Below are 15,088 nucleotides of genomic sequence, written 5' to 3'. Positions count from 1 at the left end.
AGTTATGCACCACCCCTTACACTTCAACACAAAAAGTAGAATTGCAGGCTCTTACTCAGGTTTTACTAAATATTACTTCACCCTTTAATATTGTTTCTGATTCACAATATGTCGTACAAAGAGTTCTAGCCTTAGAAACAGTTACTATTACAGAAACTGATGAAATTTCCAAACTATTTCAGCAACTTCAATCGATTATACAGAATTGCCAGTTTCCACTTTTTATTACCATATCAGATCTCATACTAACCTTCCAGGCCCATTAGTGGCTGGCAATGAAAAAATAGATGAACTGCTTCTGGGTTCTGTTCAAGAAGCAACTAAATTTCATCAACTGACTCATATTAATACTAAAGGTTTAATTAAAATATTTCACATAACCAATAATCAAGCCAAACATATTGTTTCTCATTGTCCCACTTGTCAATTAAGTAATCAGCCTAAATTTTCTGCAGGAGTTAATCCTCAAGGTCTCTCACCAAATGAATTAAGGCAAATGGATGTTACACATGTTCCTGAATTTGGCAAGTTAGGTATTGTACATGTTTCTGTAGACATTTATTCTGGTCTTATTATGGGTACTCCATCCTCTGGAGAAACTGTTAGACATGTACTCTCACATTTACACTCCTGTTTTGTATGCATGGTAGTCCTAGCCACCATTAAAACTGACAATGGCCCTGCTTACACTAGTCATTCTTTTGCAGCTTTTTGTTTTTAAATGGGACATCAAGCACATTACTGGCATTCCTTATAATCCTCAAGGACAAGGTATTGTAGAACATACACATCAAACTTTAAAGAATCTGTTATTAAAACAAAAGGGGGGAGGTAGACAATCTCCCAAAGATAGAATAAATCAAGGTTTTATTTACCTTAAATTTTTTGAATATTCATGAGGAAGGTTAGTTAACAGCAATAGAGAAGCATTAGAATGGGAGCTGATAATCAGACTCTTTCCCTCACCAGCCTATCTGGTGGAAAGACGATGTAGAAAATAAATGGAAAAAAGAATGGGCAAAGGTGTGGGGGAGAGTTTTTGTATTTTGACAGATGACGGACAAACAGTCTGGATTTCAAGCAAAAGAATCAAGCCCAAAGTGGAAGACATGTCCGGCACAGACCATGACGTAGGGACAGCTGAAGAGAACATACGAAGAAGCAGACGGGATGTTGAACTGGACATCTGTACCTAAAACATCTGTAAATGTTTTTCTTGCCATCATCTGCGTGGTGAGCATGGTGGTAAGAGTATCTGGCAACCAGACACATCACTATTGGGCACTCTAAAATTGTACCTACAGATGTACCCATTTATAAGAAAGTAACAATTTCTGACCCTAAAACCTGGGTATAATGGGAAAATTGTAGAACTCACATGGGGCGCATTCTTGTTGGGTCTACATCTTCTGGTGTTGTCCTAGACTGGAGTCCCTATGGACATCCTGCCTCATCTCACAATTTTAAAAAGCTTCATTGGAATAAAACTGCCACCTCGATGTCTGTAAATGACAGTGACCTTAAAAGTCATATTACATGGCTCAATGATGGTATGAGCTCTCCAGCTCCTCATATTTTAGATGGCCCTATTCATGATCAATTGCGGAAAATATCAGCTGCTTTGCACCCTTTGCAGGACAGGATTAGCACACACACTTTAGATACAAACAATAGCCGAGAATGGACTTTTAATTTAAATTCTACTCATTATATTCAAGTTTGTGTTAGACTGCCTTACTTATTTATGATTGGACATGCTGTTTATAACAAACCTTCTTTCCTAGTGACCTGTAACAACTGTTCTTATTATACCTGTATTAACAATTCTATAAAGTTCAGTCCTTATAAAGAAGCACTTTATATTCTCAAAGACAGAACAGGACTGTGGTTACTTGTTAAAATGAATAGAGTCTGGCAAGAAACACCAACAGTGCTCCTTTTGGACAAACTACTTAATCATATTCTTAAACATACGAAAAGATTTATTGGTCTCTTAATAGCAGCTATTTTGGGAATCATTGCTGTCACTGCTTCTGCGGCCACCGCAGGTGTGGCTCTGCATCAGACCATTCAGACCACTGAATTTGTTCAAAATTGGCACCACGATTCAAAACAATTATGGTTTACCCAAAATCAAATTGACAATAAATTAGCTACTCATGTGGCTGACTTACAACAAGCAGTCACCTTGTTGGGAGACCAGGTTATAAGTCTACAAAAGCAACTTAGACTCCATTGCAATTGGAATATCACTCAATTCTGTGTTACACCTCATATATATAATCAAACTCGGTTTCATTGGGAAAACATCAAAAAACATCTACTTAATCAAGGAAATCTGACTGGAGAGATTGGAAACTTACAACAAGAAATATTAAGTACCTTCAGTCACAAACTTAAATTGCTCTCTGAAGCTGACATTATTAATGGCATCTCTTCTGGTTTAGAGTCAGCTGATCTACTTTATCATCTTAAGATCTATGGGAGTACCACTATTATAACTTTTGGCATTATTTTAATCCTTTGCTTGTGCTTATTTATAGTCTGGAGAAAACTCCGAAGAAGACAAGAATCCAGAGACCAATGCCTCGTTGTGATGGCTGTTCAACTCCATCAACTTTCTTCAAAAAATAAAAAAGGTGGAGACGTTAAGCCTAAGAATACTGAGTTATAGAAATGCCCGCTGTATTTTTGGAGACAAGATTTGATCTCGGAAGTCAAATAAGGCCTTGTCTTACAGAAAAAATAAATGTGTTAGTTCAAAAGCTGCCTCGCCTCAGGAGGGCGTCTCATTGGTCAGTAACAGCTGCACTTTGAAGAGACAGCTGTGAACTGGGCCTATGGTTCTCACCTGTTTTGAAAGACAAGACAGGTCTCACCTAGTTCCAAAGATTCCTGGAGCTGACCAACAAAGACACCCCCCCCCAGATGAGAGCTGATTAAATAGATATGCTAATGCCCAAGCCAGTTCCAGACAGAACCCTGTGGTTAAAGTAATTAACACAAAGCACAGCTCATGTTGACTTCTGAGATCCTCTCTGTCTCCAAGAACACAATCAGAGCCAAGATGTCTCTGTTTTTTGCTAAAGTAATAGCCTTATCATAAAACTTAGAAGTCCACTTGCTCAAGTCCTGTTGGGCGTGGCTCTGGATCGTGGTCCTCAATTTTGGTTGAGAATAAATCTCTTTAAAATTATTTTACAGAGTTTGGCTTTTTTCCCATTGACAAGAGTGATGCCCAGATGTGGGGCTCAGAGAAGACTCAGGACCGCTGAAGGAGTAGCCCAAACTCAGCATTAGGAACAGGCATGGCCAGCTTTTGGGCCTTCAATCCCAAGGTTCTCCTTGGGCAGAGCTGGTAAGTCCTGCTGAACTCTGCATATCCCATTTTTGGTTAATGGTCTTGGTTTACTCTGAGCTAGTTCTTTTCCTAGGAATTGTTGTTTGGGATCCTAACATAGATTTGGAGGTACATTCTAAAGGGTCTTCTCCATTGTCTTTTTATCCTTTTAATCTCAATTGGCTTTTCTGTACATTTTTGAAGGAGGAAACTGAACTGTCTTGTTTATAGATAAATGAGAGACTGAGGTCCTCACCTCTGACGAGAAGGGACATCTTACTCCTCCCAGCCTTAACAGCCCTGGGTGACTGGGGTCCTGAGTGGGAGTTGCCTGGGGTGATTCCCCAAGACACACGTGGCCCAATAAATTAATTACAAGAAGGCTCATCCAGGAAACGCATATAAGAGATGATCACCTGGCATTTTGAGCCCTCTCAGAGGTACTAGACCCCCAAGAGAGAAACTGAGACACATAAGAGGGTGGGACCGACTCAGTGGTGAAACACTGAGGAGCCCCACCCACAATCGGCACACTCTGATCCACGACACCAAACCCTGTATTACAGTTCGGTCGCTTCTTTTAAAGAAAAATGGAAAATTCTTTAAAAATGAGGAAAGACAAGGAGAATGACCCCCATTGGGCACCCCAGTTGGTTTGTGGCACCTCTACTTGCAAGAACTTTTTAAAATTAAAAGATTCAAAGTCATGCCAGGTGTTTCTAGGGCTCCAGCTGGTTATAGCTAATTCGTGTGCACAAGTATTTAGGAAAGGGCAAATTACATCAAGGAAAATTTAGAGCTCAAATGGTCAACCTACCACTAAAGCTATTTCTCTTCTTTTCTGGCTACTCTAAAACCTGATAACTTTTTCTATTGATGTTAACATAACTCATTATTTATGGTATTTACAAATGAAAGGCTACCTGGAGATCCTGCAGCCAGTTCTAGCTGAAATGCAAACACTGAAAACACTTTTTGAACTGAAGAAAAATAAGGCTAAAGGTTCTTATTAAAAAAAAAAATCAAAGTGCCATGGAAACTGCTTTACCCAAAACTTTGATCCACAGGCCTAATTAGGTTACCTATCAGGCCAAATAAATTTTGCCATGTGAACAAGTTCCAGTTTCCTCAGAGGAAACTTGGATCCAGCTGTCTTTTACAGACTAGTGAGTTTGTGTTACCATCTCATGGCTAGAGTTCTACGATAAAATCTATTAGAACTTTGTGTTTGTGTATGTGTGTGAGGAAGTGTACATGTTTAGGTATGTTTTGTGTCTGTCCATGTATTACATGTTTGTGCTTACATGGTTCTGGACTGGCTTAAAAATAAGGGAGTACTCATAAATTAAACCCAGTGGTTCATGTGAATTTTGTAATCTTTGGTAAATAAGCTGGGTTATTATTAAAAAAATAAAAAGGTGTTATTAGTAATTTAATAGTAAAAATACTGTCAAATTGTCAGCGTACATTTGTTTTTGCCTGGGTTTTATTGGACATTTTTATGTTCTTGAGGTGTCAAGATTTGACATAAAGGTTATAAAAATATTAACTCAGCCAAAGACAAAATGATGTGTGATTTTTGCTAAGTAAAGTAAATTTAATAGTTGATCTAATGATAATCACTAAACCAGAGTTACCAACAAAAATACCTACCTGTTTAACTTTAAGATAAAAATGCAAATGTGCCTAAGTGTCAGCAAATTAGAATAAATAAAACACCAAGTAGAGCACAAAAAAACAAACTTATGGTCAAAGTTTTATGAAAATTGGTTTTGGTCTTTTAACCCTAACTACATAGTTTACTTCCACTGATTCAATATCTGTAGAGAGGTACACAAAAGCTGTTTCTAACTCACTATCAACTAACATTAACTGTACTTGTTAGGGATTCAAGAAGCTGTAGTTAGAAGCCCTTAAATTCCCAGCCTAATCAAGAGCGAGACCCCATCTCTACTAAAAAATTGAAAGAAATTATCTGGACAACTAAAAATATATAGAAAATATTAGCCGGGCATGGTGGCGCATGCCTGTAGGCCCAGCTACTCAGGAGGCTGAGGCAGGAGGATCGCTTAAGCCCTGGAGTTTGAGGTTGCTGTGAGCTAGGCTGAGGGCACTCTAGCCCAGGCAAAAGAGCCAGATTTTGCCCTGCCCCCCAAAAAAGAAGACCTTAAATTGGAAGATTCAGTTTTCCCTTGGTCTTGTCCATTCTTGTCCTGCTCTTTACAAGCCAGCTAGTTATGTGTACATTATGTTGATGCAACAAAGTCTGTGCCTAGGGAAAAAGTTTCTAAATTATTAATTTTTCTGTAGTAATTTAAGATAAAAAGTGAATGATAGTTAAAATCCAAGAGAAGCTCCAAACAGTGTTACTGTTTATAAATATTGCATGTACTCAAGTTTACACCCCCACAAAAATTGTTTTGAGACTATTTAGATTATTTTTAAAACAGCTTAATCTTTTTCTTTTCGTTTTTTTTTTTTTGAGACAGAGTGTGGCTTTGTTGCCCCGGCTAGAGTGAGTGCCGTGGCATCAGCCTAGCTCACAGCAACCTCAGACTCCTGGACTTAAATGATCCTACTGCCTCAGCCTCCTGCGTAGCTGGGACTACAGGTATGCACCACTATGCTCGGCTAATTTTTTTCTATATATATGTTTTAGTTGGCCAGATAATTTCTTTCTATTTTTAGTAGAGATGGGGGTCTCGCTCTTTCTCAGGCTGGTCTCGAACTCCTGAGCTCAAGGGATCCACCCGCCTCGGCCTCCCAGAGTGCTAGGATTACAGGTGTGAGCCACCGCGCCTGGCCTAAAACAGCTTAATCTTGATCCTCATGTGAAAAGCACCTTACCACTTTGTATCCGTGTTTAAGGTCCTAAAGATTGGTGCTGAAAGTTTTCTTTTTTTCCCCCTCCATCTACAGTCAGGTGATCTTATGCTGATGGGACTCAGAAAACTAACAACTTAAAATGAAGGCTTCAGAAACAAAAATTTTCTGACCTTGCCTTGTCTGCCTGCCTCTTGTACCAATTCGTTTCTGAAAGCTAGCCATAAAACCTAAAACTAAGCTAGGTAAAATGGCCATGAACTAATTATCTGACCTACTTTGTTTTACTGTGAAACCCCATACCAGAAAGGGCCTTGCCCTGCACCTAGAAGGGAGGAATGCACACTCAGAGAGGCCAAGCACAATCTAAATGTAAAAGCCTTGCTGGTTCTGCCACTCAGCCTGTTAGAATTAGCTCACACCCTTCTGTCCAATCCTATTTCTACTGGACAGTCCATACTTTAAACATAAAAAAATGGACAATTTCCCCTGCATCTTTGAGTGTTCATTCTGAAGGCGTCCATGTATACCTTTTAATTCTTCCTCCTATTAATCTTCATGTTGGTAAACTTTCAGCAGGTCTTTATGGGAACAGTGGTCTTTGCTTCCAAACTTTGGGAGCCAGGGACACTTCGATCCCTATGATATCAATAGATTTTGTTTTGGAATGTGATGTATTGGAACGATCTAATTAACTTAATTCCTTTAAACGCTATATTCTAAAATGTCTACTACACATAAAATTTAGAAGTGATGTTATATTTGTTTAAAATAACAGGTCTTATTGAAATATTTATTTTTTTTGTAAGATTTATGAGTTTAAAATTAAAAACCAATAACTAAAAATAGATCCCTGTTCTGTATTACACATCTAATTTAAAAGGTATGAAAATGGTTAACAGAAAAGTAACTTAAACTAATAGCTGGAATCTAAGTGAAGTGCTAAGATAAATAAATAAAATAAACTAGGTAAATATAAATGAAATAAATACAAATGAAATTTTCATATAATTTAAAATCTTAAAGTCATTATGTTAAAGATAATCACAAAATGTCTGGGTCATTCATAAGGTGAAATATTACAACGTTAGTTCTTAAACATAAGTTTAAGCTTATACCTTGTTATCTTATTTATATATTTAGCAATGCTAGTAAAATTGGTGACTAACAGTTTGAAGTTACTTTAACTTCTAAGTTTTCTAAGAGTTGACATTATCATCTGTATATGTAATTAAAATTTCTAGATGAAAGGGAAACAGTTCTATAAAAAAATTGTAATAAAAATGTCATATAAGTATTTTGTTAAAAGATAACTTTGTCTAATTTATTGATTTTTGAAACTACTTTAAAATTCAATATGTGTATGGTCATTAAAAATTAAGTGGCTATAAAAGTTAAAGGTTATAAAAGGTTTATAAAAGTCTTGACTTATGGCCAAATAGCTTAAAATTATTAGATGGATTTGTTTGTAAGATTTTATTAAAGTTAACTTTATCATTAATACACTAATACAATGAAATTTGGTTTTCTCTTTTGAACTAGATTGTCATATGATATTAATAGGAATAACAAGATTTTTTATTCACCTTTTAATAAACTGCAAAAAGAAAGGAAGGAAAGAAAGACACAGATTCAGCCTCCTTATTAACTTGTATTTCAGTCTATTAGGGCTTATACTTGTTTGAGAAACTGAGTCTGCTCTTTCTCAAAGAATAGAATTTTTGCATTTAAAAAGAAAATATTTGAATTATCAGTTTGGCTGTAATTTTACAGTAACCTACAAACTTGCTTTATGACAACAAATGTCTTATGATAAACAATTCATGACTTTCTGCTTTTTAAGCTTTCACTAAAATTTAAAGTCACTAAAAATAAGAATTCTACTCAATGTATATAATTATATATGTAAGGCATAACACAGAAGATGTTCTTAATAAGAAAAATTATGAAAGAAACAGAATTTGTTCTTATGAAAATACATATAACTTTGTCTAATTCAGAGGTTATTTAAAGGTTGAATCAAAATAAATTTAGAAAGAAAATAAAAACAAAATTCCACTTCTGAGAAAGAAGGAGGTGAAAAGGCAATGAATATAGAATTTTTTTTTTTTTTTTTTTTGGTAAGAAACAATAGAAACAGAAAGAATTACTTAAAAATAGGATCTTGCATAGAATTTTTTGTCCTAAAATGACTGGTTATTTAGGAAAGGAGAATGTTAGGACAAAACAGAAAGTTTTTAGACATGTTTTGTAGACAAATTGTATGTGCAGGTTGGATGAAGTTTATATAAGGGGCAATTTTATTAAGGAATTTTGTACGTGGTCCAGTTGGCTAAGAAAAAAATTTTTTTTGGCTAAAACAAAGATTTCTGTTAATATTAATTTACTCTTAATGAAATGACATGATGTACTCATTTTGATTCTATACCATGTTTCCTTTTTCATTTAAAAAATATTGCACTACAGAAGGTTTTTCTTTAATTTTGGTAACTGACCTAAAAGAAACAGATTTTATAATTTATCAGATAATCCCTGTTCTCTCTTTATTAGGTTTTGAATAACTAGAAAAACTACAAGGGTTAAGATTTATACCCATATAACCTTATCCCCCATAGAATCTTTTGATGACTCTTTCTCTTTCTAAATAAATGACCCTTATTTTGTAGTGGTTTGTGACTGTAAATGAACAAATGTTTTAAGCCTTTGATATTTGATAACCTTTCCAAAACTTAAATTCTAAATCCAACCTTTTGACCTTAAACTAGCTTTTTATATATTAGGGCCACTGAAAGTCTAAAACAGACACTAGATTTATTTAGTATGTTAAAACCATACAGGGAACATCGTCAAATATTAAATGGTGTTTAACTTTCTTTGGGCTATACTGTTACAGCAAGTGTTACAGCGGGTGGTCCCCAGGACAAACCGAGTGACACAGAGAGTTAGAGAATCAAGGTTTATTCTCAGGTGGGCTCAGAGGGGTCTCGCCACCAAATTCTGAGCCCCCTCTACCCGATTTTTCCCACTTTTATTAAGTTGGGATGATCCCAAGCGTGGGATCTCAGGTCACTAATGCCCAACAGGTAATAGGGTAGTATTAGGCTGATACACCAGGTAATAGGGTAGCTGATGGGCCAGGTAACAGGTTAGTGTTATGCTGATGCAGGTCTTCCAGGAGGGGCAGGGGTCTCAGGTGGCTGCTGTGCCAAGTAATAGAGGCAGTTTACCTTATCATTACTTGTATGTTATTAATATATGTTCCAGTATTGTAAAACATTGACTTGTCTTGGTGTGTGTTATCAGCAATCATTATGGTTATTATGTAAACTGCTATATGCCACAAAAATAATCAATCTGGTTTATCAATTGTCTCTAACCATGGCTAGTCCAAGTTCTATCATCTTTAGAAAATTATTATTTTACTTTAATTCATCTCAAAAAGTGGTTCTTTCTAAGTCCAAAGTTGGCTTCTTCAAGTAAAGTCACAAAGAGGACTGACAAATCCCCTTGAATACTGGTTTCTAATATCTTCAGAGATTGTACACCATAGGACTAAAACAAAACAAATTTCCAGGACTTTAATTTTAATTAGAAAACTGATATGACCATAGATATAGCTAACTCAACCTCATGAGACCTAACTCAATTTTTACAAAAAGACTCTTTATTTAAACATTACTAATTTTGTTTCATTTTCCAGAGTCCTGACAAATTTTACATAAATAGCAAGCTTACCTGATCTCTGGGACCTAGAACCTTGGAATCTGCCAAAGCCCTGTCCAAATATCCTCCCTTTAGGCCCAGGGACTATCACGGAAGAGGGGGCCTGTGAGATCGTAAGGGCCGATTTCCAGGGATGGAATTAGTTTAGACCCTCCAGATCAAGGAGGGACACACAGAAGCCTAAAGAAATACTAACTAAAATATTTTGTGTTTTTAGACCACATGTTGCAAAGATCCCTCCCAATCACAAAATTTTTTTCCTGCTTCCTATAGACGTAGAACTTCCTGAGTATAATTTTTCTCAGTTATGGATTTATACAAAAGGAAATATAATGAGTACTTTATCAGCCACCTTAGCATAAATTACTAAAGAGACAAAAATATTGTGATACAATAAAAGTCTATAAATTCCTTTAGCTTAAATATTAATGATGCTTATATTTGCTACAAGTCTACCACTAAGCCCAAGAATATAGTAGCTCAACACTGATTGGTAAATTAGTTTTGTAGCCTTGCCTTTGGCATTTTGGATTTTACTCTTATGTCACCTGGAAGATTTTAAAGTGTTGATGAGTGCCTGTGTACATCCAGTCCTCTTTGGCCTAAAATATTTAATTGGCTGTAAGCCCCCTTTTGGGTTCTTCAGCCTTCTTGGCCACAAGGGTCCCACCCAGGGACTAAATGGACCCAGGGCAGGTAGCCACATCACCCTGGCAACAGATGGGACAAAACAAGAGTTTGGCCATAGATGCTGCTTCTGATATATCTTGGCCAAAATAGGGGAACTGTGAAGTAAAATAAAATTTTAATGCTCATGCCCCCACCGGCTCACTGAATGGACCCGCTCACGGCCAAAGGAATATCCTAAACAAACCTAAATTGCCTTCCAGGAGGAAGGAGGTCAGACATGCCTCATCATACCCCCCTCCATTCTTGGGGACATCCTTTGGAACCCATTAACAGGACTAAGGGTATGCAAGACAAACCTACAGGTCCTCAATTTACACAACAAATATATGTCTGGTGGCTTATCTCTGATAAACAGTTCCTATGTTAAAACATTCCAAGCCTTTAGACAAAGCTTCATGTCTTTAACCAATTACAAGCCAAAAAATCTTTAAACCTACCTGTAACCTGTAAGCCCCTGCTTCGAAATGGCCCATTTTTTCAGGCCAAACCAATGTATGCCTCCCAGGTATTGATTTATGACTTCACCTGTAACCCATTTCTCCCTGAAATGTATAAAACCAAACTGTAACCCAGCCACAGCGAGTCCACTTGCTCAAGGCCTCTTGGGAGTGGCTCCGGGTCATGGTCCTCAAATGTGGCTCAGAATAAATCTCTTTAAAATTATTTTACAGAGTTTGGCTTTTTTTCTGTTAACAATACCTAAGTGTTTATACTCTGATAACTTCCTGGTAGACTAACCCCATTAACCTTGTGAAATGACTCTCTGCATCTGTACCAATGTGTCAAAGTCTACTCTGTCTGACTCATTGTAACCATATCTACGAGCCAAGGTTCATTTGGTTAGTGTTTGGTTTATGTTTTCCAACAGTTCACATCATACTTTCCAAGTATATCTTGAAAGCAGAGAGTGATTTGTTTTGTCTTGTTTCCTTAAATCCAGTCTGACAATCTTTGTCTTTTAAGTGGATCATTTAATCTATAGGAAATAAAAATTGTGACATAATTGGGTATATTTTTACCATCTTACTATTGGTTTTCTTCTTGCCCTAGTTTTATCATCATCTTTTATTATTTTCATTCTTGCCACTTAGTAATTTATGTTTCATGTTGCCCCTCTAATAGCTTTTTTTTTGAGACAGAGTTTTACTCTGTTGCCTGGACTAGAGTGCCACAGTGTCAGCCTAGCTCACAGCAACCTCAAACTCCTGGGCTCAAGTGATCCTCCTGCCTCAGCCTCCCAAGTAGGTGGGACTACAGGCATGCGCCACCATGCCCGGCTAATTTTTTCTATATATATTTTTAGATGTCCATATAATTTCTTTCAATTTTTAGTAGAGACGGGGTCTCACTCTTGCTCAGGCTAGTCCCCAACTCCTGAGCTCAAATGATCCGCCTGCCTCGGCCTCCCAGAGTGCTAGGATTACAGGCAATAGCCACCACACCTGGCCTCTAATAGCTTGATGGTTATAAATTTATTATTCTAAGCTAAGAATAGCTCTTATAAAACCTAAAAAAATTAATATGCACATCCAGGAACAGAAGAAAATCCAAGTAGGATAAACACAAGATGGTCCACATTCGCATACTTTATAGTCAAAATGTTGAAGGAAGACTCCCCAGCAAAAAAATTTTGAAAGCAATAGGAGAAAAATGACTCATCACATACAAGGGAACCTCAAGAAGATTAACAGCTGAATTCTCATCATAAAAAAAATAAAATAAAATCAATGCCCAAAGGAATAGAATGACAGATTCAATGTGCTAAAGAAAAAAACCTGTCGAAATCAAATCCCATATCTGGAAAAATCTACCGTTCTAAAATAAAAATAAATGTATTCCAAGATAAACAAACACTAAGAGAATTTGTTATGAGCACACTTGCCATAAAAATATACTAAAAGAAATTCTGCAGACTGAAAGCAAGTAAGATGGAGCATTAAATCAAATTTACATTACAAAAGCAAGAGTGCTGATTAAGGTAATTATGTGGGTAATTATAAAAGATCATAATTGCATATTTATTCTCCTTTCTTCACTTGACCAATTTAGCAAGCAATCACATAAACTAATATGCATATAACTGCATTAGGTTTATGGTATATGAAAATGTAATTTATGTGTCAATAAGAATAGGAAGGAGAATGGCGGGACAAAGCCACACTGGAATAAAGAGATGTCACAAGACAGTAACTTGAATCCACAGGAATAAACAAAGAGAACCAGAAATGGCCAATAAGGCAGCTAGTAAAACAAACTCTGTAAATAAATACATGCTGTCTTCTCTCAGATTCTTTAAAAGATGTGAAATGATAAAAAGTAGCAATGATCACAATGCATTGTGTTTGTAACACATTTACAAATAATATGTATAACACAATAACACAAAACTGGGGTGGGGAAATAGAGCTATAAAAGAGTAAATTTTCTATATCCCACTGGAATTTAGTATAAATCAAAAGGTGACTCTGACAAGATGCACACTGCAGACCCTAGAGCAACCACTAATAACGCAAACAAAAACAGTTACATCATTAAAGAAATGAACATTCACTTCATGCAAAAGAAGGACATAAATGGGGAATAGGTGAACCCAGAGAAAGGGAGAGGGTATGCTAGAGTGAGAGAGAGAGAGAGAACAAAGGAACACAGCAGGTGTGAATCCAACCATATCAATAACAACACTAAGTGTGGGCTGGGTGTTTTGGTCCCAGCTGTAGGCCCAGCACTCTGGGAAGCTGAGGCAGGAGAATTGCTTGAGTTCAGGAGTTTGTGATCAGCCTGGCCACATAGCACAAGATTCTGTCCCTGTGGAATATACAAATTTTTAAAAAATGTGAATAGATTTAACAATCTAATCAAAACGCAGAGATTGTCAGACTAGATTAACAATAAGATTCAACTTGTCAAAAGACAAAATTACAACAAATTGAAAGATCTTGTTGGCTTTTTTTTTTTCCAGAATTCATGAATCGGGGCAGCCTCCATTCTATAAAATAGAACCCGAGCTCCCACTGGGAATGGCAGAGCGGTGGGTTTTGCACGGTGGGAACAGGAAACAGAACAAGAGGAAAAAAGTGGATTGAATAACGTCAGGTTATTTCAAGGTACTTTTTTTTTTTGTAAAGGTTAAAGGAGAGGTTCCTTCCCTATTATGGACTGGAATCTCCTGTTTTCAGGAAAACCTGGTCTGTTTGGGGATCCCCCTGCTTCCTTAGAGTTCCAGTTAGACCATGTGGCATTGGGGATGGGTGACTCTGTGTGGCTTGATGTGGTCCACTGGGGCCCAGTTCAGGAGCTCAATCCAAAACAGCCACCTCCCATAATTTTTGTTTGACAAACCATAAGCTATTTATAGAAAACATACATTTATTTTAAAAATAGGTTGAAAGTAAAAGAATGGAAAAAGATACAGGGTGCAAGCAATAGCAGAGCTTGAGTGCCTATATTAATGTCAGACAAAAGAGACTTTAAAACAGAAATCATTATTTCTTTGAAATAATGTCTTGCAAACTGTAATACAATATCATCATCAGTATAGCGACATTGATACAGTCCACGGATCTTGTTCAGACTTTACCAGTTTTAACTGTATTCATTTGTGTGTATTTAGTTCTACGCAATTTTATCTCACTTGTAGGTCTGTGTATATTCATGATCGTTCCATGACTACGTGGAACTACTATAGTTCCACATTTCTCTTTTATAACCACCCCTCATCCTGAACCCCTGGAAACCAATAATCTGGTTCTCTATTTTTGTAACTGTATCATTTCAAGAGTCTATGAATGGAATCATACACATTGCTACAGTTTGGATGTTTGTCCTCTCTAGGACTCATACTGAAATTTGATCCTCAGTGTTGGAGGTGGGGCCTTTTGGGAGGTGTTTGTGTCATCAGGGAGGATCCCTCATAGATAGATTAAAGCCCTCTCCCCAGGAGTGAGTTTTTGCTCAATTAGTTCCCCGACAGTTGGGTGTTAGAAAGCCTGGCACCTTCCACCCCTCTCCTCCATCCTCTCTTGCATTGTGATCCCTGTACAAACGGGGTCCCCTTTGCCTCCCACCAGGAGTGGGAGCAGCCGGAGGTCCTCACCAGACGCAGGTGCTGGCGCCATGCTTCTCCTACAGCCTGCAGAACCCTGAGCTAAATAAACCTGTCTTTGATATCAATTAGCCAGCCTCAGCTTGCCTTTTTAGCAACACTAAACCGACAAAGGCAAGTATGTAACCTTTTGGCACTCTCAGGAATTGTGTGTATCCACAGTTTGTTTCTCGTTAATGCTGACAAGTATTCCTCGGTATGGATGTACCACAATTTGTTTAACCATTCACCTATCAAATGCCATCTGTTTGTTCCCAGGTTTAGGCTGTTATGAATGAAGCTATTAGGAATATTTGTGTACAGGCTTTTTGGTATGAGCATAACTTTCCATTTCTCTAAGACAAATACCTAAGAATGAAAATAGTGGCCCAATGATTGCATCTTTAGTGTTATGAGAAATAGACAAACTA

The 15,088-nt window shown here is 37.1% G+C and overlaps 1 long non-coding RNA gene across 1 annotated transcript; it reads left to right on the top strand.

Annotated features, from left to right (window-relative positions):
- The first annotated feature begins 334 nt into the window (after positions 1–334).
- On the top strand, positions 335–14,823 carry LOC123622271. Its single transcript, XR_006729445.1, has 5 exons — positions 335–1,233; positions 2,544–2,639; positions 3,205–3,358; positions 13,536–13,680; positions 14,644–14,823. It is a non-coding gene; the product is annotated as an uncharacterized LOC123622271 (long non-coding RNA).
- Positions 14,824–15,088: the final 265 nt, after the last annotated feature.

The sequence above is a fragment of the Lemur catta genome, chromosome 17 (assembly GCF_020740605.2).
Source record: "Lemur catta isolate mLemCat1 chromosome 17, mLemCat1.pri, whole genome shotgun sequence".
In the NCBI taxonomy this organism is placed as follows: domain Eukaryota; kingdom Metazoa; phylum Chordata; class Mammalia; order Primates; family Lemuridae; genus Lemur; species Lemur catta.
This window is presented reverse-complemented; position numbering and strand designations above follow the sequence as displayed.